Here is a 25,482-nt window from a genome sequence, read left to right as displayed (position 1 = left end):
GTGAGGCTTTTGGGCTAACCTGGGGTATGCTAAAGAGTCCGGGCCTGGAACTTCTCTCCCCAACTTTTCCTGGAAGGCCCCAGAGTAGGATTCGGTGAGGGTGACTGTCCATCTGTATGGGATTATCTACCATGGCCATGGCATCTGCCACCTCCCTCCCACAGCTTCACAGAAGACACACTTATTTTAATACATAGAAAGTGGGAAAGGGTATGTTGCCTCAGAGTCATCCCTGATCCACGAGCCTTGCTGAGCACTCACCTGGCCTCTGGGCTTGATAATCATTGATAATTGATTCCCAGGAGCGGTCTCCATCTTTATTCTAACACAGAGCCCATATCTCACAAGGGTCTAGTAAGTTATCCTGCAATACAGGTTGGGGATGGCAACCCTGGGGCATCCATCCCTATTCACCCAGACTTCTGATTCTACACCCACTGCCCTGGAGAGAGATGTCTCTGCACTTCCCCCCACTTTATTTTTTTTTATTATTTTTTTAAAGATTTATTTATTTATTATATGTAAGTACACTGTAGCTGTCTTCAGACACTCCAGAAGAGGGCGCCAGATCTCGTTACGGATGGTTGTGAGCCACCATGTGGTTGCTGGGATCTGAACTCTGGACCTTCAGAAGAGCAGTCGGGTGCTCTTACCCACTGAGCCATCTCACCAGCCCCTCCCCCCACTTTAACATGGACAATAGCAGTGGACTTTATCGTTCGCTGTAGTACCGACATTTGGGAGTGTTGGGTATGAATAAGTCTGCAGAAGCAATAAGGAGAACAAGTTAAAGGTGATTTGTTTTCTTTTCTGCATTTTGTCCACGAAGAGAAATCTGCATGCTGTCAGACTTATGGAAAGGGCCTCTCCTCTTACAGCCTGAACAAAGCCAACAGCCTTCCCAGTCTGATGGCCATCCAAGTAGTAAGTGCCTCTCTTCCTCACTGTCTACCACTGTGCTAGCTGTAGGTATTGCTGCGAACAAGCCACCCACAGCCGAGGGGCTCAAAATAACCCAAGTGCATTTATTTTCTGGGCACCGTGGGTTGGTTGGGCTCACTTGTGCAGCTGCCCTCCTAGGACTGGTCACGTCACATCACGTGGCATCCAGGTTCCTTGCAGGGAAGCTCAGAGGCCTTGCTCTCAGCTCAGGTTGCTTTACAATTTCCATTGAGATCCAGCCCGACCTCATTTTACATAGGCAGAAAGGGGCTCGAAGCCAAGGAAGCTGAAACCCACCACCCAAGGACTTAGTGTTGCAACTGGACCCAAAATTCAGGCTACTGTCCCGAGCCTCCTACTGAACATTCCAAAGGCCCTGGCCAAGGACCTGGCAGGGCAGTGGGAGTCTATAAAGCTTGCTGTGGTTATCCACAAGTCAGCCACCGAATGGGGTGTTGAGAGAGACTTCAGTTCAGGACGTTTTTTTTCCAAGATCAAAGGGGCCATTACAGTATTAAAGGATTTAGTAGATTCGACCTTGCTTTCCCCATCCCCCAGTGGACTGTTAGAGATGGCCACCTTCTGGCCTGTGGTCTTGGAAGTCAGCATCATGAGACATTGGAGCCTTCACCAAGAAACCCTAAAGTCCTGAAGCAGAGCCCTGTCTAGAGTCTTCCTTCCCTCCATGACCTGAGCCCTTCTCCTAAGGTCCAGTCTTCTTTCTGAGACTTAAACTTGTTACTACCGATATGTATGTGTTTGTGTGTGTCTCTGTGTGTGTGTCTGTTTGTGTGTGTGTGTGCTTGTGCATGCATGTTTATATTTCACAACTTATGTATTTTTATACATATAAGTGTTTGGCCTTCATGCATGCCTGTGTACTATGTGGGTGTCATGCTCCCCCAGGGACCAGAAGAAGGCATTGGATCCTCTGGAACTTGAACTGGAAGATGGTTCTGAGCTCCTATGTAGGTGCTAGGAATTGAAGGCCGATTCTCTGGAAGAGCAACCAGTGCTCTTAACCCCTGAGCCAGCTTTCCAGTCTCACGCTTTGTTAAAGTACAGGATTCAGAAGTCTCTAGTCCTCAGGGTTATACAGTTACCAGAAACTTAATTCTAGGTCATTCTCACCCCCTCACCCCACCCCAAAAGAAACCACCGTGCTCTGAGCCCTGCCCTAAACAACCAGTAAATCTTCTCTGTCTCTAAACTGCCTGTTCTCGGCGTTGCCTGTAGAAGGAATCAGGCAGTGTGTGGCCATACGGCTGGCTTTTCTTTTTTTAACCCAGTATGCTGCCTTTTGGGTTCATCGTGTAGTGTGTGTATATCTGTCTGTTTATTGCCAGACAGATGTCCACATGTCGAACATCTGTTTCCATTTCTCTCAGGTCCATAGCTAGGAGAAGAATTGCTGGTCCTTATCATAGCTGAAGGTCCACCCGGAGAAACTGCCAGGGCACTCACTCCCCAATGCAATCTCACCATCCTACATCCCCACCAGCCGTGCTAAAGAGTTCTGCTCTTTCCTTGAAGGCTCTTATTGTTGTTGTTGTTATTGTTGTTGCTTCATGACTGTCTTGTTGTTGTTGTTGTTGATGATGTTGTTGGTTTTGGTTTTTGAGACAAAGTCTCAAAAGCCAGCTTTGGCTGGCCTGGAACTTACTTTGTGGGTCTGGCTGGCCAACAGCCTCTGCCTCTCAAGTAGAGTGCTGGGATTAAAGGTGTGGGCCACCATGTCTGGTCCACAGCTGTTTTTATTTGCATTTCTCGGTGACACTGATTTCATCAGATGCCAAACATCTTCTCATGTTTTTACTGGTCTTTTGTTTATCTTCTTTAAAAAAACAAAAAAACAAAAAAACAAAAAAACCCTCATTTGATCCCTTACTTAGATTTTAAAAAATAAGTTGCTTGCTTTTAAATTTAAGCTGTAAGAATTCCTGATTTTAGATGCAAGACCCTTATTAAGTATGCCATTTATATATTTCCTCCTTTTTGGTGTCTTTCTGCTCCTTAGTGCTATTCTTGGAAGCACAACTGTGTTTCATTTTGCTCAAGTTCAGGTTATTTACTGTTCCTTTGATGGCTTGTATTTTTGAGATCATATTTAAAGTGGCCACCAACAAAGTCCATGTCACAACAATCTGCCGGTAAGACGCTTGAAGGAGTTCCATAGTTTGGATCCTTGCAGATTTTTGTTGGACTGTGAGTTTGTTTTTATCCCATGTGAGATAAGGAAAGGTCCCCTTTTGTTTTTTTGAGTGCAGGTATCCGGTGTTTTAAAATTAATTCTTTATTATATGTATAGGAGTACACTGTTGCTGTCTTCAGACACACCAGAAGAGGGCATTGGATCCTATTACAGATGGCTGTGAGCCACCATGTGGTTGCTGGGAATTGAACTCAGGACCTCTGGAAGAGCAGTCAGTGTTCTTAACCACTGAGCCATCTCTCCAGCCCTGGCGGGGGGGAGGGGGGGGATCCAGTTTTCCAGCACACTTGTTGGAAACACTTCTTTTATCCATTATATCACCTTATCTTTCCTGTCATTGTTTTTTAAAGACATAAACATGCATATTACACTTACTTATGTTTAGTTTAAATTTTCTTTAAAAAATTTTATTTTATGTGTATATGCAAGTGCCTGCTTGCATGTGTGTGCACCATGTGCATGTCTGGATGCTGAGAGGGACAGGAGATGCCAGTGGATCCCCTGGAACTGAATTACCATTGTGGCCACCATGTGGGTGATGGGAATCGAACCTGGGTCTTCTAAAAGAGCATCAAGTGCTCTTACTGCTGAGCCAACTCTCCTGCCTCCTAGTTATGCTAAAATATTCATTTTGTTACTGTCTTTTCACTTACTGGAAGCTGAACTATCTAGAAGCATACTTGACTGTTAACATACAGGAGAAGTTAGACCGTGCCTCGGTATCCAACAGTCCAATGTTTGATGTCCATGGTTGGTCAGCCATACTTCAAGTGCTGTTGGGGGGACTCTGCCTGTGACGCACCTTCAGGGGTCTAGGCAGAGAGAAGCCACCACTTGATGTAAGCAAGCTTTCACAAGTGTCAGGGCTGGGGAAATGACTGTGGTGGGCACATCCCTGGCTCTTCATATTTCTATCTGTAATGACACAAATCATTCCACCTTTCCTTGGCCCAAGACCATCCCACATGGTCACATCAAACGTCAGAGGAGTCCAGAGAACATGACGCCTCCCTGAGGATGGCGGCCAGAAACATGAATGCTCCCTTCTCTCCCTACAGGGCACCGAATGGAAGCGGCTGATTTGGCCTTTCTGTTGTGCACCTGAAACTGTAACCATTGTAAGGAAACACAGTTCTTTTAGAGTAACTTCTGGGCTGCACCTTCCTTAAGTGCCTGGAACAGGATGAAATTGGTGCAGCTTCAGGTCTGTTGCTTGCTAGCTTCGGAGCCTGGAGCAAGTTATCTGCCTCTTGGAGCTTTTGTCTCCTACTCTGTCCTACTTGCAGAAGAATGAGCAGTAATGGATAGGAGTGCCCAGCACAATGGGAGCAGATAACACCCACCCGGCCCACTGCACTTCCCTTCTTCCCTGTCCGCACTCAGGATCCCCAGTGAGCACAGGTTGGGCTGAGATTACAGCAGACTGTATTTGCCTAAGGGACAAAAACTGCCCTTGATCTGGCTTCCACCAATTGGACTCATAACTAACTCATGAAAGCTTTCTTTTTCTCCATGCCAAAAAAGGACCCAGGTCCAATCAAAGCCTTATAAAACCCCAGTGTGATACTTTGCTTGAGTTACGGGTGTGCCCCACCCTTTCATTGTCTAAAGGACACAGATACCCACAAGGAGCAATCCACCACCTGTGGGCATTTGGCTGTAACACACCCTGAGCACGCTCTGAGTTAGCTGCAGACCCATCCAGCTCACCCCAGCTCTGCCCAACTCTCTGTGCACTGGCCAAAGAGGATGCCTGTTCCCATGGTACAGTAGAGACTCAGAGTGGCAGGAAGCGCCTTCTAGGAAACTGCCCATCAGAGGAGCAGTAAGAGTAAGTCCTGCTACAGAGGCTGCCTAGAAGGAAAGTTCCAGCTCCAGACTGGACAGGAGGGCTCAGCCATGCCTCCTGTACAGCATGCAGCAGCCACAGACTCCACTTTCTTCTCATACTATATAGACACGGGGTGGCTGAAAAGAAAAGGAAGGGTCAGTCCTATATTTCCTGGCTTCTGGGGTCTGCCCCCAGACAGCTGGGATGCCCAGGGCACACCTTCATCCCTTCTCTTAAAAAAGAATGAGAAAAAGAGCTTCCTCACACAAGATCCTGGGGATCCGTATTTCTTAGCGGGATCTTGGTGCATTCCCTGGCATGTTGGAGCATGGGGTGGGTGTGGTTCCTCATGCTCCTCTTACGTACACAGTTTGGGTGTTGTTCACACTTGACCAAGGGCAATCCAACAATCAGCTATGGACACAAGCCCAGCTGCACTGTTCAGAGAGATCCCAGGGCTGTCCCGCTAACCTTTGAAATCTTGATGAATATACAGTATACATATGGAATAATGCACAGATCATGGGTACAAAACTAAAGCTGCTCAGGCCAACCATAGAACATTATTTGAAATTCGGAACCTGTGGCCCCATAACTTTTAGTCACTGCTTAGAAGCTCAAGGTATACCTATATTTAGTTAAGAAAGTAACACTAGATAACGCCACAAAGTGTTTAGATGGGCCTTAGTATCTATGGCCCCATAGATACAAAGAAACAGACCAACCGGCCACATAGGTAGCAAGTGTCAGCATCTGACTCTGAATTTGGGCAATTTGTGTCCAAAGTTGAAGTTACCTTGACTGCTGCTCATGCACCGTGTCTCTTAGACAGAGGCAGAACCCACCCACTGTGTGCTGCAGCTCCAGAACTGGCAGTGCTGTCAGCATGGTTCTATCCACAGTGGCAGGAAAAAGGGCCAAGGGTGGTGAGCTTTAAGCCACGCCCTAGATATCCACAAAAGTTACCCTAGCACATGGAGAGGTGGGAAGCTGTGGGGCTCCAGTGTGAGACCACGGTAGAGGCTTGTGGACTCTGAAGGACCTAGCAGGAGTGTGAAGATGCTGTGGAGTCCTGATGATGCTCCCACAAGCTTGGGAAGAGAAGAGGATGTGCTCACGTTCAGTCTGTGGCCAGACGCAGCCCCCGACTTGCTTTTTCTGCTTCGGAAGCATGAGCACTGTGTGTCCTTCACTTGGATTCTAACCACGGAGTCCCTGTTGGTTGTTCAAACTTAAGGGCAGTGCGAAAGTGTGTCATTTTTATAATCTAATTGGGTGGAGATTTGTAACTCAGATGGCAGGAAAGACATAACGTCATTTTTAAAGTCAATAGACAATATAAAAGAATGCAAACAAAAGATGGCCCTTCAGAAGCGTGCGTGGGTCATACTTTCTATGAACAAGGTCTTGGTGGGTGAGTGGTTAACCGAATAAGGATAGGATAGATATTTCTGAGAAAAATAAGGGTCGGTGGCATTCCTTTGGGACGTCTGAGAAGGCTGTGTGGAGACAAGGAGCCTTTAGAGTTGTGTTTAGCTTTATAGCAGGAGGCGAGAGAATATTTTGGCAGAGTATCCAAGTGAGTGATTACAGCGCTGTAAGTTGGGGAGAGCGAGGCCAGAACTGAGTAGGCGGAGGCCCCATGACTCCAGCTAAGGAGTTGAGCTCTGATCATAGAAATGGAAAGGGCCTTGAACTTCTAGGGGGTGCAGTCACTGTCACAGCCCCGTGGTCCTCGGGCCCCACCTCGGACAGCGCACTGCCCCCTCCCCCAGCTCGCTGCATTGCAGACGTTTGGACCTCAGAGCCCCTGAGATTGGGCTCCCGGCCCCCCCGACGGCGCTGCGCAGCTAGGAGTTGCAGGGAACCTGAGACCGCGGCGGCCCGTCGGGCTGGGGAGACGCCCTGCCTGCGAAGTGCATCCAGGCTGGAGGCCCAGGGAGCGGCCGCGAGGGCAGGGCGGCGGCTCGGGCCCCACGCGACCCCACGCGCGCGAGACGCCCTCCATGCCCGGCCCGACGCCGTTCAGCGCGACGCCGCCAAGCTGGGCGCAGTTCCGGCGCAGTCCGCGCGCCGAGCCGCTCCGCGCCCCACACCTGCTTCTGCCCGGCTCCGGGTGACGTAGCGCACTTCGATTGGCCCTCGCGGTGCTGGAGGCGGAGCCGGGTGCGGTGAGCTCACCGCCGCGCCCCTCCATTGGCGGTGCGGGCGCACTCGGGCTGTGGCGGGGAGACCGCGGTACCCGGAGCCCAGCGCAGCGTTCCAGCGGCGGCTTGTGGAGTGGAGCGACTCGGGCGGGGCCGGGCGGGGCGGAGAGCGGGGCACGGGCGTCTGGACGCCGGACGGACCGAGGGTGACTGTGCTCCCACGTCCCAGTGAGTGTGCGCCTGGCGAAGGGGCGAGGGCGGAGGCTCGCGCGGGGGCGTGGGGACAACACGCGTGCTCGCGAGGGCGCGAGCGAGAGTGAAGAAGGAGAGCGTCAGAGGAGCTAGGTGCAGGCACGCGTGATTCTGGAGCGCGTAGGAAGCGAGGCCATTCGGGTTGTGTCTTTACAGGCGCGGCGGTGAGTGCGCGCGTGTTTATGGCGCGAGTGAACCCTGGAGTGTGCGCGGGGACCTGGTGTTGTGGGGGCGTGTTTTGGGGCGATTGGGGGAGTGAGGTCGCAGCAGCAAGTAGGTTTGAGTACTGCGTGTGAGACGCGCGTGCTTTGGAAGCGAGTGGGAAGAGCGTGTGGGTGGTCGGGTGAGCGTGGGGAGCCGAGCTGTGTTTCTGGAGCAATCGCTGGTGCGAGGCCCGTGTTTACAGGAGGGCGTGTGTTTGGGTGAGCGTGCGCAGAGCAGGTGTGAGACACGCGGGCTCGTGGGAGACGGAGTGTGTTTACGTGCGCCAGGGAGCGCGCGGGGCCGGGCGTTGGCGCGCGTTTCTGGAGCGCGCGTGTTTATGTGCGACGCGGCGGGGGCGCGCGGGCGGGGGGCGCGCTCCGGCTCCGTTGCTGCGCTGAGCTCCCCCTCTGTCCGCGGGCTCGCGCCCCTTGCCTGGATCCCCGCCCGCGGTGCACGCAGAGAGGGCAGCGAAGGCCGCTTTGTTTTCCTTGCGCCCAAGGCTGGTGGGGAAAGTTGAGGGCAAGGTGTGGCAGAACTTGCTGAGAGCTTGGCTTACCTGCAGCTCAGAAGCAAGGGCGAGGGGGCACCTTTTTATTTATGGCCACCCGTTTAGATGCCCAGGGTGGGTCGTCTTGCTCTTTGATTCTCCATGGTTTGCATGGTGTTAAAAGTAGCACTTACCATTGTCAAAAACCATAGGCTACTGTAGAACAACAGCAGGACCCACTTCTGAGTCTTGTGCATTGTCTTCTGGTCTCCCCATCCTACTTGATCCACCAAACCTGAGGTAGCAGTAAGGATAGCAGACCCAGTAAACAACCAGGAAGGAGGGCTCTTCCCATCTCCAGAGTGCCTCTTACCTCGACTTGGTTAAACGGGCTTCTCAGGGAAGCCAAACTCAGTTATAACTGTTATCCCAGCCAGTTTTGTGGTAAAATGGATAAACAGTAGCTGGGTAGAGTTTCCCTCCCGTCTTTGTGTACACAGAAACTATTACTATGAAATCCGGTAAAGAAAAACACGAAGCAGCTCACAGCGCTTTTCCTGGTATGTGCTTATAGGTAAATCATTTTTTTATTTGAAAACCAGAGTTAGCAGATTAGCTTGTCGGTCTTTTTCTTTGTATTGCATTTAGGGAATGATAATCCTTAATGTTTTAGAAAACAGCGTTTGGTTAGTAGTGAAAAAAAAAAAAGCATTGAAGTTGTGAATTGCTTAGGAACCTCAGTGGGGTCTTGGTTAATTCCACTCTGGACAACCCAAGTGGACATAGATCATTTAAGGAAAGAATTAACCGGGTCGCATTAAGGCTTTTAAATCTCAGGCATGCCGGTTCAGCCCTGTATTCAGGACTGAGCTGGGTCCTCCTTCCTAGAATAGCCCACACTGCTGCAGTGTGATAGGGTTGGGCTGCTTCAGAATTCGTGGATAACAGGTGGAACTGAGAATTCTTTGTTTCCCACGAGCAAATCAAGCTGAAGAATCAGTTGCCAGTGGATGTATCCAACCAAGAAGGCGTGAAGCTCTTACTGACAGCTAGGATTCCAGGCTCAGCTCGGGAGCGGCTGGCCCCTGGCAGTTGTGGGACATGTAAATTGGGGGATCTTGAGTTTCCTTTGGAAATCTGTCATAATGACTTCCAGGGTGCCACTGTTTCTCACGAACTTGGAAGTTACAGTACTGTGTATAGCCTGCCCCCCCCCCTTTTAAAAAAAAGAATGTTTAAAGAAAATTGAGTACGTTCATGCAAAACACAACTTTCCATGCTTCCCAATAAAAATCAGGGGAGACCATTTTGTTAGGCTTGGCACAGCCCCGCAGGGTGTTTTGGAAGCCTTCATCTTTTCCCAGGCAGATGTACCTGCCTTCCTCAGCTCCTCACTGATCACTGCGCGCTCCGTGTCTTTTCCTATTTAAAGGGCGTTGCTTTCTCCAGTTTAAAGTGATTTAATGTTTGTGTCCCCTTGATATTTTCAAGAGAGGGAGTCTCAGTCTGGTGCCAGGTCTTCATTATTAAACATTAGCAGAGCACCCCGTCCCGGTGCCCGAGCCTAATATTTGGGAGCTGATTTCAGTTATGTAGTTCTTTGCCAAAAAGCTTCTGGCAGCCGTGTGTGATGTGGTTTATGTGTGTGTAGCTCACCTTCCAGCGAGGGGGAGGGGGAGGGACTTAAGGAAGGCTACGGAGATATAGATTACACATGAATCCAGATAAAAATAGATGAAATAAAAGAGGATTAGACAGGAAATTGAAGGCTCAAGAGAGAGCACTGAGGAAACTATTGAAATTAGTAAACAACGCTATAAAATCTTACGCACTTCCTAGGGGTTGACCATAAACTCTACTTAAGGCTGTCTAACAATTGTAGACTAAATCAACCTGTGGGTAATTTTATCTTTATTATTCTTTTAAGATATGTATTTCACATAAGGTCAGACAGCCATCAAGTAATTTTAAATAAAAGTGGGAGAAATCTAGATGATATGTATTAAGTTACATTGATGGTCACGTGTTAATATCAGCCACATTTAGGAAGTGCTTATTAGCGTACTACATGACACATATGGGTGTTGTCACCTTGTGTCATGGGGGTCTTGGTGCTCAGATCTGCAGAGATCTGTATGAACAGGCTCACCTTCAGCAAAGCACCCGAAAGCCCAGAAGCCAGATGACTTCTTGCTGTTCCCCCCTGCTCTTACACTTGGGTTACCACCCAGTAGGCATCTCTGCTGCTCTTACATTTGAGCTAGCAGACAGGATGCTTTTGCCCTCTGGAAAGTCACTCTTTAAAACTGACAAGATAGCTTATAAATAGTGGCCTTCAAAAAAAAATGCAGGCGTGGAAGGGGGGGTTCATTCTTTGATCTTTCTTAATGCTTCATTTTTAGAGAAATCCTTCTTATGAATTAACCAAAATTTTGGCAGTATGGTACCTTTTCTTTGTTTAATTTTGCATTGTTGTCTAAGACAAGCCTAGTAGACAACGCATGTGGAGAGATGGACCCACCTGTCCTGAAGCATCTACTGTATACAGGGTTTCAAAACTTGTAACAGATAAGAACTAAGTTGTAGAAAGTAAATACAGGAAGAGCAGATGTTAATAGTAATTAAACTGCTGATAGGCTTAACATTTTTTATATTGTGGGAAGCAAGTGTAAATATATAGGGTTTTCCATCATTTTAAACTAAGACTTGTTAACATCTTTGTTAATAACCGTGTCCTCTGTCCGTTTTTTTCCCAACCCCGTTACCACCACCATCCAGGTCTATGACTTGCTGTTGAACAGGTATCTAGTATTGCAGTCACGCCAGAAGCTTCCATACGTCAACTCTCCATGTTAAATTCTGTCCACATATTCTCCAAGCTTGGCTCAGACCCCTCCTCACTGACCTGACCTTTTCCAGCATCAGGATTAGAGAAGTGGCTGGTGACTGTGTGAGGGGTGGCTACCGCTCCCTTCCCTGGCTCTCCCTGGCATGATAGGGTCTAGGTGGTGAAGCTTGATGCCCACCAAGAAAGATATCGTTCAGCCTTACGTCCCTCAGCAAACAGTGCCGGGATCTTGAAGTGAAAATATTCTTTAAGCTTGAAACCAACATGATCCTATTTATACATTAGGTCTGCTCTTGTCTCTTGGCAGTCTAGACACAGGCGTCACATGATCTCCCACTGAGGTCAGTTCAAGGTCTCCACTGGATGTGAGTCCTTCTTAAGTGGTCTCGAGGAGGCCCTAAAAACCTGGACACTATACCCATGGAGAGTGGCTTAGGTCAGACATGTGGATCATCTTCCCAGGTTTCTTAGGGTTGGCGGGGGAGCATGCTGTCCAGGAATGTGTATAGGCGACAGCTGTCTCGTGTCATAGCATACAGTAAGATGGGTACTGCGGTTGTATCTTCACTTTGCCACTAACTGGACTTACACCCCTGCGTCTCCATCCCTTACCTAGCTAGCTCCTGAAGCTGTAAGTGGTTCAGGAAGTCTGTTTGGATCAGCACCACCACCGTTTAAAATCAAAGCACGGTGCACATGGGAAGTGCCTTTGCTTCAGGTATCTGTGAGTCTGTCTGCTTGCCTGCCTGCCTGCCTGCCTCGTGGCTTCTGTTGCTGTCGGCCACGGGACGAGTCAGAAGGTAGTTCCTCGACCACCTTTTCAGATCTAGTGGTACGGTGTGATCCTGCTCTGTGGGGTGTGTCTTTGGGCCACAGCAGTCGGCTGTAACTCGAGGCTTGAAGAGTTAAGATTCTTCGAGATATAAATTCGATGACAGATGGTCTGCAGCTAGGCCAGAGCACAGTCTGCCTTTGCCATCTTTTTGATTTCTGTGGATAATGAGCATCAAGTTGTGCTCTACATAAGCACAGCAGCTTGTTTCTGCCAGAATTTATCCGGTTTTCTAGAGAAAATCATAGCAGCGTAAGGGTAGTACTAAAATATGGTTAGTAATAGGGAATATTTTTACTTATAAGTGAAAAATAGAACTTCCCAAAAAGTATTTAGCAAAAAGACCATCATTTTACAGTCTTCTCATACCTTTTTTTAAAAAATTAAACAAATTAAACTTTATGTGTATAAATGTTTTGCCTGTGTGCATGATGTATATGTAGGCCCAGGGCCCAGTAGACGCTAAAAGGCATCAGTCCCATAGGATTGGGGTTCCAGCCAGTAATGAGCTGCCCCGTAACTGGGAATCTAACCTGGGTCCTCTGGAAGAGCAGCCAGGGCTCTTAACTGATTAGCCATCACTTCAACCCTTCCTTTTAAAATTAAAAGAAGGAACCTTAAAGGAGAGCCTGCTGTTGTATATGGGCGAGCGTCCCTGCCTGTTGTGACACAGGTGTAGAACATTATGAAGTCAGTTCTCTTGACCAATCTTTATGTGGTTTCTAGGGATGGAGCTGGCATCTCTAGGGTTGCAGGGAAAACACCTTTCCTCACAGAGCCATCCCACCAGCTCCACCACACATCTTTCTTTTAGCTGCAAATGACAAAACTCTCTCTCTTGAACCGGATTCTGTAGAAAGGAAGTCCCTGAGTCATAGTGAGAACAGGTTTGGCGTTTTCTTCAGGGACGCTGGTTCTGGGTACCCATGAGGTATCTCTCTTCTTGTCTCTTTAGTCTCAGGCAGGTATCCCTGAAGCGGCCTGCTGCTGAAAGCGCCGGTTTTACACCCCACCAGTTTAGCAAACTTGTCTGGGGAGACAGACTGACCTTTGCATTTCCCGAAATGTCCCTTATTAGCACAGATGAGCCACTTTCTGGATTCTGGCCCAGCTGGAATCAAGCGTCCAGTCTTTGTCCACTAACCCCTGGAGTCAAATGCCAGTACCCCCTTAAGTACAGGGCAAGAGTAGTTTTTAGTCTGGGCTGCTGGGACATCATACCCTCGGCAGGCAGTTTATGAACGTAGTGGTTGCCAAAGTTCTGGAAGCTGGAAGGCCCAGGTCAGGGTGCCCACGCACGTGGTTGTTCTCCGGGGTGCTGTTGCCAGCCGTCCATGTCCTTGTGTTACAGAAGAACAGGATGGTTCCCTGGGGTCCCTTTAAGGGCAGTTGTCCTGTTCATAAGTACTCCACCATGACCTACCTGACTACCCACCAGAGACCCTGTCCCCTCAGGTTACAGAATTTGGATGTGTGGCTTTGACGAAGGCTCAGAAGCACGGTGTGCCCCCAGAGATGTTGTCAGAGGAAGGGAGGTCAGGTGGGCATGCTGTGTGGGAACTGACACTTACGATCCTTACACCAAATTGTCACTCAGAAACCACACAGAAACTCAGCAGTAAAGCCCCGTTCTGTGTTCTCGTTCCTGTCCCATTTTAAAAGAGGAGACACCAGAGCTCATTGCCGTTTATTGACTCCTCAGTGGTTGCTGACCAATGGTCCTGAGGACTGTTTTCAGAAAATACAATTTGGTTTCTTAACATCACACACTTGTGGTTTGGACTCACCAACAAAGATTGTAGTTAAGTATCTTGCTGTCCTTTCTCGTGAAAGAAACCATTGATTGTGCGCTGGCCAGAATCAATGCCCTTGGCTTTTGAATGTGCGAAAGGTGTTTTGGTTCCTACTTTTAAAAACCAGGGAGAGCAAGCCGTGATAAAACCCCACCCTGAAGGCAATCCAGAGAGAAGTGGGGCAGCGAGCAGCGGGAGCAGCAGCAGCAGCGTGTGTGTGCGTGTGCGTGCGTGTGTGTGTGTGTATGCATGTGTGCTGGTGTGCCCGATCATGCCTCCTGGTGCAAGCATGGCGCAGAGAGACCGATGTGAAGAGTGGGACTGGTTTTTAGTTTCAAAACCTACCCCCAGTTACTGCACTTCCTGCAACAAGGCTGTACCATCTACAGTCCCCAAAGGGTCGCCAACAGGGAGTCAAGTGTTTAAAATCTATGACTACGTGAGACATTTTTTTCAAAGCTTATAGACCTATCAGTAATACTTCACAGTTTAAACAGTGGTAGGCCCCTGGGCTAACCTGATAGCAAAACCCTTTAAGCCTGCAATAAGTAGTTTATTATTTTACATTTGCAGGGGAAACAAGCAACAGAAACACAGCCTGGCCAGGCACTGTATATGATCAAGCTTACAGCTTACAGCAGCATGTTACCTACACTGACAGTATGTTCCCAAGCCAGGGAGAGAATGAACCTCACATCGCAAAACAGCGATGCTTGGGCCAAACATTTCCAATTTAGAAATGGGAACAGTTTTAGGTGAGGATTCTTGTACAGAATTCAAAATGATGCTCTAAAATAGGAATAACCTCGTACTCCCCCCCCCCTTTTTTTAAAGATTTATTTTATGTATGTGAGTACACTGTCACTGTGTTCAGACACACCAGAAAACGGCATTAGATCTCATTACAGGTGGTTATGAGCCACTGTAAAGGTTCTTAATAGTACCTATGGAAGACATTTCTTTCAGAGTGCATATGTGCTCTCGAGCACTGTGCCTGTGTATTTCTGTGTATTGTGTGTGTCTATGTATAAGTTGTGCCAGCGAGTGCATTGTCTACAGAGGTCACAAGCACCCAGTGGAGTGAGCTTGTGAGCTGCCCAGTGGGGTCCTGGGAACCAAACTGTATCTTCTGAAAGAGCAGTAGCTCTCAGCCGGTGAGCCATCCCTCCAGTCCCTCTTCAGATCTTGATACAAGGGATGGCCATGCCTGTAGGCACCTGACAGGTCTCGATCCCGTAACCAGTGGCCTCTGCTTCACCTGGTCTGCTGAGTGAAGTCAAGGACTCCCTTCTACCCTTGGAGCACCGGGTGCCGGATTCTGTGTGCGTGCTTGAGCTGAGCAGTTTCCTTTCTTGTGTCTTGATTTCCCTCATCTAATGTGTCACTTGTGTGCATTCTCACCCGCCGCCTCAAACAGATGTAGCTTCTAGGATTGCCACCCGCTAAGCAAGGGCAAGGAGGGGACTAAATGAACTCGGGGGAGTAGACTGGGACAGAGAGGGGAAGGAGGGAGAAAGGGACTGTGGGCTAAGGGCTGGCAGTAGAGGCTTTCCACGGCTGGTCTCCATGGCCGCCTGAGTTCATCATTAACCTTGTGTTCTTTTTTTTTCTCCTTTTTAAAAGATTTATTTATTTGAGTACACACCAGAAAGGACATTGGATTTCATTACAGATGGTTGTGAGCCACTATGTGGTTGCTGGGAATTGAACTCAGGACCTCTGAAAGAATAGTCAGTGCTCTTAACCGCTGAGCCATCCCCTTGGTTCATTGTTGAACTGTTCCGCACACCTTTAGAACTGTACTCTGAATGGAGTGGTTCAGGAAGCCCGCTCTGGGCGCTTGTATGACGGTAGCAGGCTAGGGCTGCCCCACACGTGCTTGGAGTCAAGCTTTGCAGCACTGTAGTAGACACTGGCTGCTTTGGCTATTCTGCCTCACCCAAAAGGCCAGGCCCTACCCTGATGGAGTTGGGTTCAGACCTGGCCTAGGGTGTGAGTGCTAAGTACCACAGTCTCCACATGGAGTGAGTAGTGTGCAGACGTGGATTTTTCCTTGTTCTGGTGCAGCAGATGGAGCCCAGGACAAAACAACCAGCTTAGAAAGATGCTGAGGACCACGCACTTCCTAAAACTGTTCTTCACAAAATCTCTCAAGAACCTCGCTGAATTTAACAAAATGTGTATCCCTTTATCAGAAAGACCTGTGCTGTGCTGGATTATAAAATACTGTCTTTGCGTCTTTTATCTTGTTGAGACTTACATGTGATCTGGCCACCATTTTAGGGATTATGGCTGTTTATTTCTAAATTATTTTAATTGATTTATCTAAAAGGTACTTTGCTTATATTTACCCCAGAGTTTATACCATTGCAAAAAAAGGTACGGTTATTAAATTTCCAAGTTGTGGGATAGAAGTATGCCATCATAGAACTCCGCTGTAAAAAAATGAAAGGCTCAGCTGGTGCATGTCTTTAATCTTGGCACTTGTGAGGCAGAGATGGGGGGAGTCTCTGTGAGTTCAAGGTCAGACCGACTAGCCACAGCTACATAGTAAGACCCTGTCCTAAAATAAATAAAGATACTCGCTTTTGAATTACCTTGAACTTCAACATTCTCACAAGCTAGCAAGTCATCAGAGTGCGACTGCGCAGGTGGCACCCCACAGTCATCTCTGAGAGCCAAGGTTTGCTGACTGCAGGCCCGGGAGAGTGCATAGAGATTGAGTCTGGAATCTGCTGGAGAATTATTCCAATCAGTGTGTGGCATGCATGGTTTCTCAGATGCTGAAAACCACCAGGGACGTGGGACTAAGAGTATCCTCTGTGAGTAGAGGTCCTGACTGGAAGTAGCCAGGGTTCCCTGACTTCCTTTCCCAGATGCCCTGCAAAACAGCCTTTCTTTTGTTACTAAGTTTCCATTTCTGCCTTCTGCAGCCTCCTTCCTAACCTTGCAGGGCACTGCTTCTAAGGGGAAACACTAAAGATTATAGCATAGTCTTGGCGAGTTGTCTTGTGTGTGTTTCAGAAGCCGGGGCTTTAATATCTCTTCACTGGGATAGATAAAAGATGTCTGTGCCAGATGAAGGACAGGAAGTGGGAGGGGCGTGTGTGGCACGTGTGCCTGTAACCCCTGCATCTGGAGGTGGAGATAGAAGAATAAGGAGGTTGATGGTCCATCTTGGCTAAATAGTGAGTTTGAGGTACATGACAGCCAGGATCAAACAAATAAAACGAAAGCAAGAAATTGGTTTTAATAACTTGGTTAGAAAATACAAGCTACCATAGAAATGGCAGTAGCTTGTTACTGCTGTTCACATCTTCCCTTTCAGATGGGGGAAATCACTTATGTGCAAGATATTTCTCAGTGTGTATTTCCTTCCCTCCCTCCCCTTTTTTTTTTTTTTTTTCTTTTTAAGTCAGGGTCTTTACATAGCCCTGGCACTTACTGGGTAAATCAGGCTAGGCTGGCCTTAACCTCCCAGGGGTCCATCTGCTTCTGCCTCCCCAGCACTGAGACTAAAGGTGTGCACCCAGCACGCCCAGCTCAGAGTGTCTCTGTATGCTGAGAAGCTGTGTTGGGGTGTGGGGGACATAACCTGGTGGCCTATGTTTTGTGCATCAGACTATATTCTCTTCAGCCAGAGGCTGAGTTCTCATGTTTTAGACCCTTTTTGGTTAACAAAGCTTGAGCTGTCTTGGTTATCACAGCTCTCTAGCCCTAGTTCAGGTACACTGTGAGTCTCTTCCTGTCCCTCTTCCCCAGACTCTTCCCCAAGGATTTTAAGTGGCTTTCGCTAACACCGATAACCGTGGAACTACAACCTGTCTTCACTTGAGTACCCCGTTCATGCCTCTGACAGTCCTGCCGGCTTTGCTTCTCAGTCCTCAAGTGTTAGGGGTTTTGCTCTGACTTCCTTCGTACAAACCAGTTAGCTTTCCTTCCACCCTCAGGTCTTCCTGTCTGCCCTCCAAGTCCCAGGCTAGCACTCTGGCTTTGAAAAACCTCCAGCTTTGGCATAATCCACTCCCCCTGTGTCTGTCTGATGTCTCCTTTTCTGTTTATCATATTTCTTTTATTAACATATACTATACTCATTGTCTGAAATTATGGGCTTCATTGTGTATTGCATTTTCTCAGTGACCTGTAATCGTTGAGGCCACCCGTGGATTTGACTGCCTTTTGGAAAGTTCACATACTTAAAGGGGCACTGAATGAAGCGGGCACTGACCTCAGCCGGAGCCCTATTCTCTTTGGTTCTAATTCACTGCCTTGACTCTCAGGTGGATCCGTCCTTTATTGACAGCAAGGTCAGTTCTTGCAGTACCTTGGGGCTCTTTCCTACGTAATGCTCTGCAGGGACAGCCGAGCTCCATGGGCACCCCATGAAACCTTGGAGGGGAGGATCCCTGGAGAATAAGCGTGCCGCTGCTCCTCATGTGCCTCTGGCTCTCTTATTGGACAACTGCAGGTGGGAGAGAACGGGAGAGAATCATTAAGTTAGCACTGCTTCTCTGTGCTGCCACACCAGCCAGTTGGCTTTGTTCGGCAGCCTCTCAGAAGAGTCTTTGGGCATTCCTAAGATTCTCCATCAGAGTTGTGTGGAACAAAGACACAGAGGAGAAACTGGAGTGCCAAAGCCACGCAGGTGGAAGCAGGTGGAGGAGAAACCCTCACTAGGACAGGAGTTCCAGAGCTCTGGTCGGTAGAGTTGGAGGGCTTTTCAAAAGTGGAGTGTGGCAGGCTTTTTCCTAAGGCTAAATTTAGCAGTTGCTTTGGAAAATCGGAGTGGTACAGTGTGTGCCTTATCGTGGTCCGGCCTTCCCCTTCCCTCCGCACTTGGACATCTTACGTGGCTTGTCAAGGAGCAGCAGCCTAATGGACTCGGGTGGCCCCGTGTATTCTGGGAAGGAATGAAGTGACTTCACTGTCCCCATCTTTCTGAGCTTCCTGAAACATTTAGGAGGCTTCCTAAGCAGCAATTACAGTTCTTCACAGAAATAGTCACAGCCATACCTCCTCCTGCCTGGTCAGCCCTTGCTGCTGCTGAAGCCAAAGGCTGTAAATGGAACGAGAGACGGCTTCTCGTCCCCCGTCCAAATAGCAACAGGAGGCACATGTGCACTTGAGACACAAATAGCGTGTTTTAAAATAGCAGATGGTATTTGATGGTTGCCCCTTCATTCATTTACCTGCCAAGGCAAACTTTCTCCCCCTCTGGCAACAAGACTCCAAGTGGCTCACCGTGCACGACACGCCTCTCTGCCCGGGCCGCGCATCTGCAGACATCCTTGCCCAAGCATGCATCTGAGGTGGTCCTAGGAAAATATTTCTTTTGTTTCACATCATTAAAAGTTCATGTTCATACAGCAGCTTCACCTGACGGACTTGTTTAACACTGGTAACCAATCACAGGCTCTGCCTTGGGTGCCAGTGAGCTCCGCGCTGGTCGTTTGCAGAGCCCATTTCCCAAGTGCAAAGGGGGGCACCTGACAGTTAGGGGTCAGTGATATTTTTAGTGTGCAGTGCCAGTGGCTACAGAAAAGTGACATTGCTCTGCTAGGAAATTCCAGCTTGTGTCTGTGAGGACGTCACATGGTTGGGTCTTGCTTCCAGGCCTCTGGGCCAGCACTGTGTAGTGACATCATCTCTTTACCTGAGCTGGGAAAAAAGAAAAAAAAAAAAAAAAAGAAGGCAGGCTGCCAGGAAAACACAGCGTTTTTTTCATCTGCCTTCCAAGTCAGCTCCGCTGCATTTTGACCATTTCATCCAATCCCTCTCCGCCCGCTGAAGGAAGCAGTAAGAACTGCTGGTTGGTGCATAGATCCACTGTGGCAGGGAAATCTGCTGAGTCCTTGGCCCGTTGGTAAATGACCTCATCAATAACTTGGCTCCCAGGTGCTTAAATTAGAAAAGAGTACTCCTTCCACCGAGCCCTCGCTCCGCCTTTGCCAGAGCCCTGCGTCCCGAAAGCCCATAGTCTTGCCAGTAGTGGGATGGCGTATAGGGAAGTAAGAGCGTAGTGCTTGCTGAGTTTTTCTCTTAAGACAGAGGACGAGACCGGGAAGGGCAGCTGGGCTCAGTGGAAAGAACAACACTTTGGATTCTAGCCTGTGTTCTGATCTCCGTGCTGATCTTAAACAGCCTGAGCTTGGCTAAGTAAGCCTCGGCTCTCTCCTCTCTAAGTGAAGAGGGGAACCCTTCGGTTGTTGGGTATATGGGACTTAGAAGGGAGGTGTCCCTGGCTTCTGGAGGTGATCCACTTAGCTCAGCCAGCCCTGTTATTGCCCCGTCTTGAAAGTGCTAGCTGAGTTTACAGAGCATCAGAAGTTCACAGGTGGACTGGGAAAAGGGCGACATTAGCTAAGGCCCAGAGGCATGGAAAATTCCTCCTACGTTTGGAGGACAGTGAATTGAGGGGGGAGGGGAGCACCAGAAAACAGAGGAGTGAGCTGGAACAGTTGTTGCAGAGTGTGCTACAGTATAGCAAAAGGTTTAATTCCACAGTACAGGTGGAATGATTTAACTTAAACATTTTTTTAGATACATTTTGAGTATTTTGCCTGCATCTAAGTGCCATGTGAATGCAATACTTGTGATGGCCAGAAGAGGGCGCTATTTGTTGAACACCAGCTCAGACAGCATGGTCAGCCATCCAAGGAGAGGGGATGTGGGGTCAATGACCAAACTAAAGCTGGCACACACTCACACACTTTGTGGATAAAGCAAGCTCTAACCACTTTGTTTTTTCCCTTAGCCCTTTTATACCCCCTAAGACAAAATTCTCTATGTAAGACAAGAATTACCTCATAGCCACGTTACATATTCTTTAAAAACAATCACCACAAAATCACATATTCTTCAAAAACATGAAAATTATTACACAGAAGGAGAACTACAACAGGATTATGGTGCATGCGTTCTTTCGACACTCATACCTAACTACACATTTCCTGTCTGTCTTTCTTTGCACGAGTTCATTGTAACCCTAAAGCAATAATTCTTTTTGCTATTTATTAACCAAGTTTAAGCGGGGCAGTCTATAAGTAGCAAGTTTTTCCCTGCGCTTAGCTGATGACAGTTTGAATTTACCAAGAAACAAATCATCTATCTTACATCTTGTTTCTGACGTCTTGTTTAGCTAACCTGGCTGATCACCTGTCCTCTATTCTCATACTCAGAAATATTTATTCTTTATCCATAACGCTATCCTTTCATGGTGCACACTGAAACCAGTGACTACATCCCTAGACCACAAGCTCCAGGAACTCAGGCCTGATCTGGAATGAAGTGTTTCCTTAGATCGTTAACTTGTTACTTTCTCTTCTTGTAAGGCAGGGAAGCTCACTGCATGCCTTCTCTAACCTCTGCAGCCCTCGCTGTTCTACAAGGGAGGGGGCACGTTCTGCTCCTCATTCTAATAACTGTATCTTTCTGTCAGGACAACCTAAACCATCTTCTTAAACTTTCTGTCAACTCCCTAAAAAGATTAAACCATGAATTCATCTAAACAGCATCATATCGAAAAAGTTCATCTTCATTTTGATCTACAGGAAATTGCCCAAGAGAGTGGGCTGTCTCCCAGGAAACAGTCACACCAGACTATGGGCAGTGAGGGTCTCCCCACACTCAATCCCACCATGCCAGACTCAGGAGGCAGATAGCAAGGACAGATGTGAGAAGGCACAGCAACTGCAAGATGTTATACAGGGTCTGTGCCTCTCCAAGCTACCTCCATTGCAACTGTGCAAAACAGTGTACTGTCTCCAGGAAGCTCACCTGCCCACTGTAGTCTCTCCTGCATGGCATCTGCCACAGAGCTCTGGAACTGGGGTTCCTTGTCGTTCCGAGCCATCGTGTAGGTGCTGGGAACTAAACGTGAGTCCTGTGTAAGAGCAACAAGCACTCCTAACGGCTGAGCCAGTTTTTATGTGCACTGGTATTTTGTCTGCATATATGTTTATGAATTGCTTGTACCCCAATGAGACCGGAAGAATGGGTTGGGTCCCCTGAGACTCGCAGTACGGACAGCTGTGAGCTGCCATGTGGGTGCTGAGAACTGAAACCCAGGTCCTCTGGAAGAGCATCCAGTGCTTGTAACTGCTGAGCCATCTCTCCAGTTCCAGGTCCTGATATTTTAAATCACTGGATCTCATGTCAGAAACCATTCAGTATAACTATGAAAATTAATTGAGTTCTAAAGCTTAAAATAGGATGTCCAACCCCAGGAGCAAGCAGCGGTGCAGCAGGCTCGGGGTCTCTTGGCATAGCCTCCCTCTCACTGATAGCAGATGCTCAGGCCCCTGGATGTCTCCACTTCCAGCAGCAGAGTCCATGTTTTCTAAACTTAGAACATGCTGTGGGTGTCTGACTTCTTGAAAATTTTTCTTTAAGCCTTTGGTACAGCTTAGGAACTTTAAAAGATATAGGAATATTTTCAGTGAATAGTTCCAGTGAATCCCTTTGAGAGTTAAGAATTCCTATCAGAGAGACAGAGAAGTCCCCTGATTGGCTGTGTGGTGCTTTGCATGATGGGAAAGGCTGCCATCAGATAAGTCAAGCCCTAACTACCTGTTCTTGTTTGTTGTTTTATGGTTTTCTGAGAGTGGGTCTTACTGTGTAGATCTGGCTGGCCTGGAACTCACCATGTAGGCCAGGCTGGGTTTGAACCCAGATCTCCCTGTCTCTGCCACCTGAGCTCTGAGTTCAGAGGTGGTGCGACCGCACACAGCTTCAGCAAGCCATTCTTGGTTCTTGGCAGTAATTGGTTGTGTGGTGTTTTCTTTCTGATCTTTGTAACCACCAAGTTATCCATGACAGTGAGTGGTTTCCTTTGTACTTACATTTTTCAATATTGTTGGAAATTTAGGATCTGGGGTGAGAATGTCCAGGCATGTTACTGTACCAGCCTTTTACGTGCCTACCCACGGGTTCTAGCTCCTCTTTTGCAGTCCGACTTATCACTGGGTAGTCTTTGCAGCGTGTCTCCTGTTGCCAGTGCCATGTCTAGGAAACACTTGTTTCTTTTCACAAATGAACATTGTAAAGTTCTTTTCAGCTGTTAAAACGGAATCATGTTTATTTTAACATACAACAGATGGATTGCTGTGGTTGCATGTGTCTGTATACATACAAGTGTGTTCTAGCTCTGTGCACTGATAGAGCCTCGAAGCAGTGACCCAGCATCAGGAAGTGTACACAGCACCCAAGTCCTGGTTCCTAAACACCATCCTCCAGTGAAAGGAGCAGGGTTCCACGTCCCACGGGAACCATTGCTTCTAAGACTGGGTGACACAGAACTCAGTACCCTTCCCTGTGAGCACAGACAGGAGAGTTAGTTCCTTGCTTGCAAAGACTGCATGAGAAAAATCCCAACTTAAGCAGCCAGTCCAGCAGATCCTGCCCAAACCAAACTGGTCAAGGGTCACAGCGTCTATACGCCATCCCCGACCCACTGCTACTCTCATAAGATCCCACGGATGCTATCTAGCCAGACGGTCCTAAAGTGGACGATCACCTGCAGAGTAGCCAAGCACGGGGAGGAAGAGGGATGTTCTTTCACAGTGGAAGCAAGCCAGGGCCTGAGCCATGCTCCTTGAAATGTGGTCCCTACTAGCATCCCCGGCATCCCCTTGAGAACTTGTGAGAAATGTAACTGCTGGGCCTTGCCCAGACCTGTGGGCTCAAAAACCTTAGGAAGAGAGCTCAGAAGTCTCTTAAGCCCTCTGAAAATGGGAGTCACCGATGTTAGTCCATTTCCTATGGAGATAGTAAAGCCAAGTGCCTCCTCAGTACCCAGGGTGCATTGGACTCTGGACACCCCAGAGGTACCAGGACCCAAGAATCCTCAGGTCTCCTACACAAAGTGTTTGCATAGAGCTTGTGTGCACCTTCCCTTGGATTTCACTGTCTCACAGTTGTTTGCTGTATCTAATATAAGGTAAATGCTGTGTCAGTCAATATGCCGTATCGTTCGGGAATGACGACAAGACATCCACACACGCTCAGTGTGCTCGTTTGATGGGATTCAAGCTCCGAATCACTGATAAGACAGCCCTTAGAATTTTGATGTTTTGTTTTTTCTTTGACGGTATCTCACTGTGTAGGCCTGGCTGGCCAAGAGCTTGCTATGTAGACGAGGCTAGCCTCAAACTCACAGAGATCTGCCTGACTTAGCCTCCTGAGTTCTGGGATTACAGGTGTGAACCACCAGGCTTTTTAAATTTTGAAACAGTGTTGATAAATTACCCAGTCTGGCTTTGAACTCTTGATCCTCTTACCTCACACTCAGATTAGGAGCCTAACTGATTCAGCTAGTCTGCTTTGCCGTAGAGATGCCATCTCTGCCTCCCAAGTGCTGGGCTTCGAGACAAGTTACCATATGTACTCAGACCTTCCGTGGTGAGTGGAAATGTCAAGTTCCCTTGCTTGCAGGGCAAGTGCTTCACGGACTGAGCCTCTTCCCCATCTCCTCCATCTTCATTTAGAGATACTTTCTATCTTTCAAATAAGCCCATGGATACCCAGGACATAGATACAGAGGCAGCTCTGTTAGAGACTGGATGATTTATAAAGAATAGGTGTTTATTTGGCCCATGAGTCAGAGGCTGGGTATCTTTATGAAGTGCTTCATAAAGAAGTAGTTTATCAATATATAAGTACTCACTGCATAGCAACAGGGCAGCCTTGTTTCTGGGGATTAAAAGCCAGTGTAGTGTTCAGCCTTTGGAAGTCAGGAGAGTCTGTGTCCTTTTCAATCTAGGCCTGGCAGGAGGGACAGGCAGGTGAACACCCTTAGCACAGCATAGTCCAGTGTGCTCCACAGGAAACTGGTGGCTTTGTCCAGGTGAATGTAACCAGGTCTCCTGGCTTTCAGAGCCTCTGTGACTTTGTCTCCTGAGGAGTGGCTCATCTTGGCTGCTGGGTCCATAGTGCTTGGGGAAAAGTGCAGGGATAAGAAGGAGCTGGGGCCGAGGAGGCTTAGAATTCAGCTACATTGTGTCAGTGAGGTAGCCTACTGCAGGGCCAGAGGTGAATGGAGGCGAAACTGAGCCACCACTGCACTGCGGGAAGGAAGGAGGGAACTTTGCAGTGTCCCAGGCCTGCTGCTTCCTGCTGAGCTGTGACCCAAGGGTGGAGCTCTGTCTTTAGCTGACCTCTGACAGAGGGATAAGTTTCCTGTACCATTTGGGTTCCTGGGATCCAAATGCTGAAGGCCCTCTGGTAATCTTCCCCATCTACCCTTCGTCCCAGACAGTGTTGGTTCCAAATTACTCACGTGCAGAACCCTCAGATGAAATCCTCCAAGATGGCCGGATCACGTTAGACGGAGATGGGGGGAGGGCTCCCGTTTCACTTGAGTGTGTACGCTTGTCTCTGTTAAAGGTATTTGTGGAGGCGACCTCCAGACTGGGAAAAGGTCTCCCTCTTGTGTACTTTAGTAAAATAATTGTGTAGTTTAGTAAATTGTGTAGTTTAGTAAAGTAAAATGAATTTGATGGAAAGTTAATATTTAAAGTTTCCAAGGAAGAAGTATGTTTTTTCAGGGCATTTCAAGCCTGTGCCTGTCTTTCTCTAATAATTCCTTCCTGGGGCGTTTGGCCAGAGAGAGGAGCCATCCTTGTGTGCCGCTGTTTGTAAAGCAGCGGTACCTGCCTCCTGTGTTGGTGAAGAACTTGGGATGGAGGGGGTACCACCCTGGTGTGTTGTCTCTGCCTTGCACGTGAGCTGCCCCACTCACCAGTCTGGGGTTACCGTGAGGGTGGCAGGGAACACCGGCTGATCTCCCCTTTCCAGGCTTCTCTGTGACTTAGATGGCTGGGTGTTCTGAATGGAGCTGTGCCTTTTGAAGTTTGGGCGAGAAACATGCTCTAACTGCCTTGAGCAAGGTCCTGACGACTGTGTTCGCCTTGAGGAGTTGATGTGGAGAACGCTTCC

At 48.3% G+C, this 25,482-nt stretch overlaps 1 protein-coding gene across 12 annotated transcripts in view; it reads left to right on the top strand.

Moving 5' to 3' along the window:
- Positions 1–25,482, top strand: part of LOC110292296 (calmodulin-binding transcription activator 1) — a 232,798-nt gene that overhangs the window by 176,046 nt on the left and 31,270 nt on the right. The window contains exon 1 of one of the 12 annotated variants that reach the window (XM_021159545.2): positions 7,275–7,360. The exons of 9 other annotated variants lie outside the window; for them this stretch is intronic. The gene's annotated coding sequence lies outside the window, so the exon portion shown is untranslated. Of the gene's footprint in view, positions 1–7,274; positions 7,361–7,390; positions 7,549–25,482 lie in introns of those variants that run through there. 2 more of the 12 variants (XM_021159542.2, XM_029476781.1) reach the window with 2 other exon arrangements.

Source organism: Mus caroli, chromosome 4 (genome assembly GCF_900094665.2).
Source record: "Mus caroli chromosome 4, CAROLI_EIJ_v1.1, whole genome shotgun sequence".
NCBI classification, from domain to species: domain Eukaryota; kingdom Metazoa; phylum Chordata; class Mammalia; order Rodentia; family Muridae; genus Mus; species Mus caroli.
Note: the sequence above shows the minus strand (reverse complement) of the source record. Positions and strands in the feature narration are given on the sequence as shown.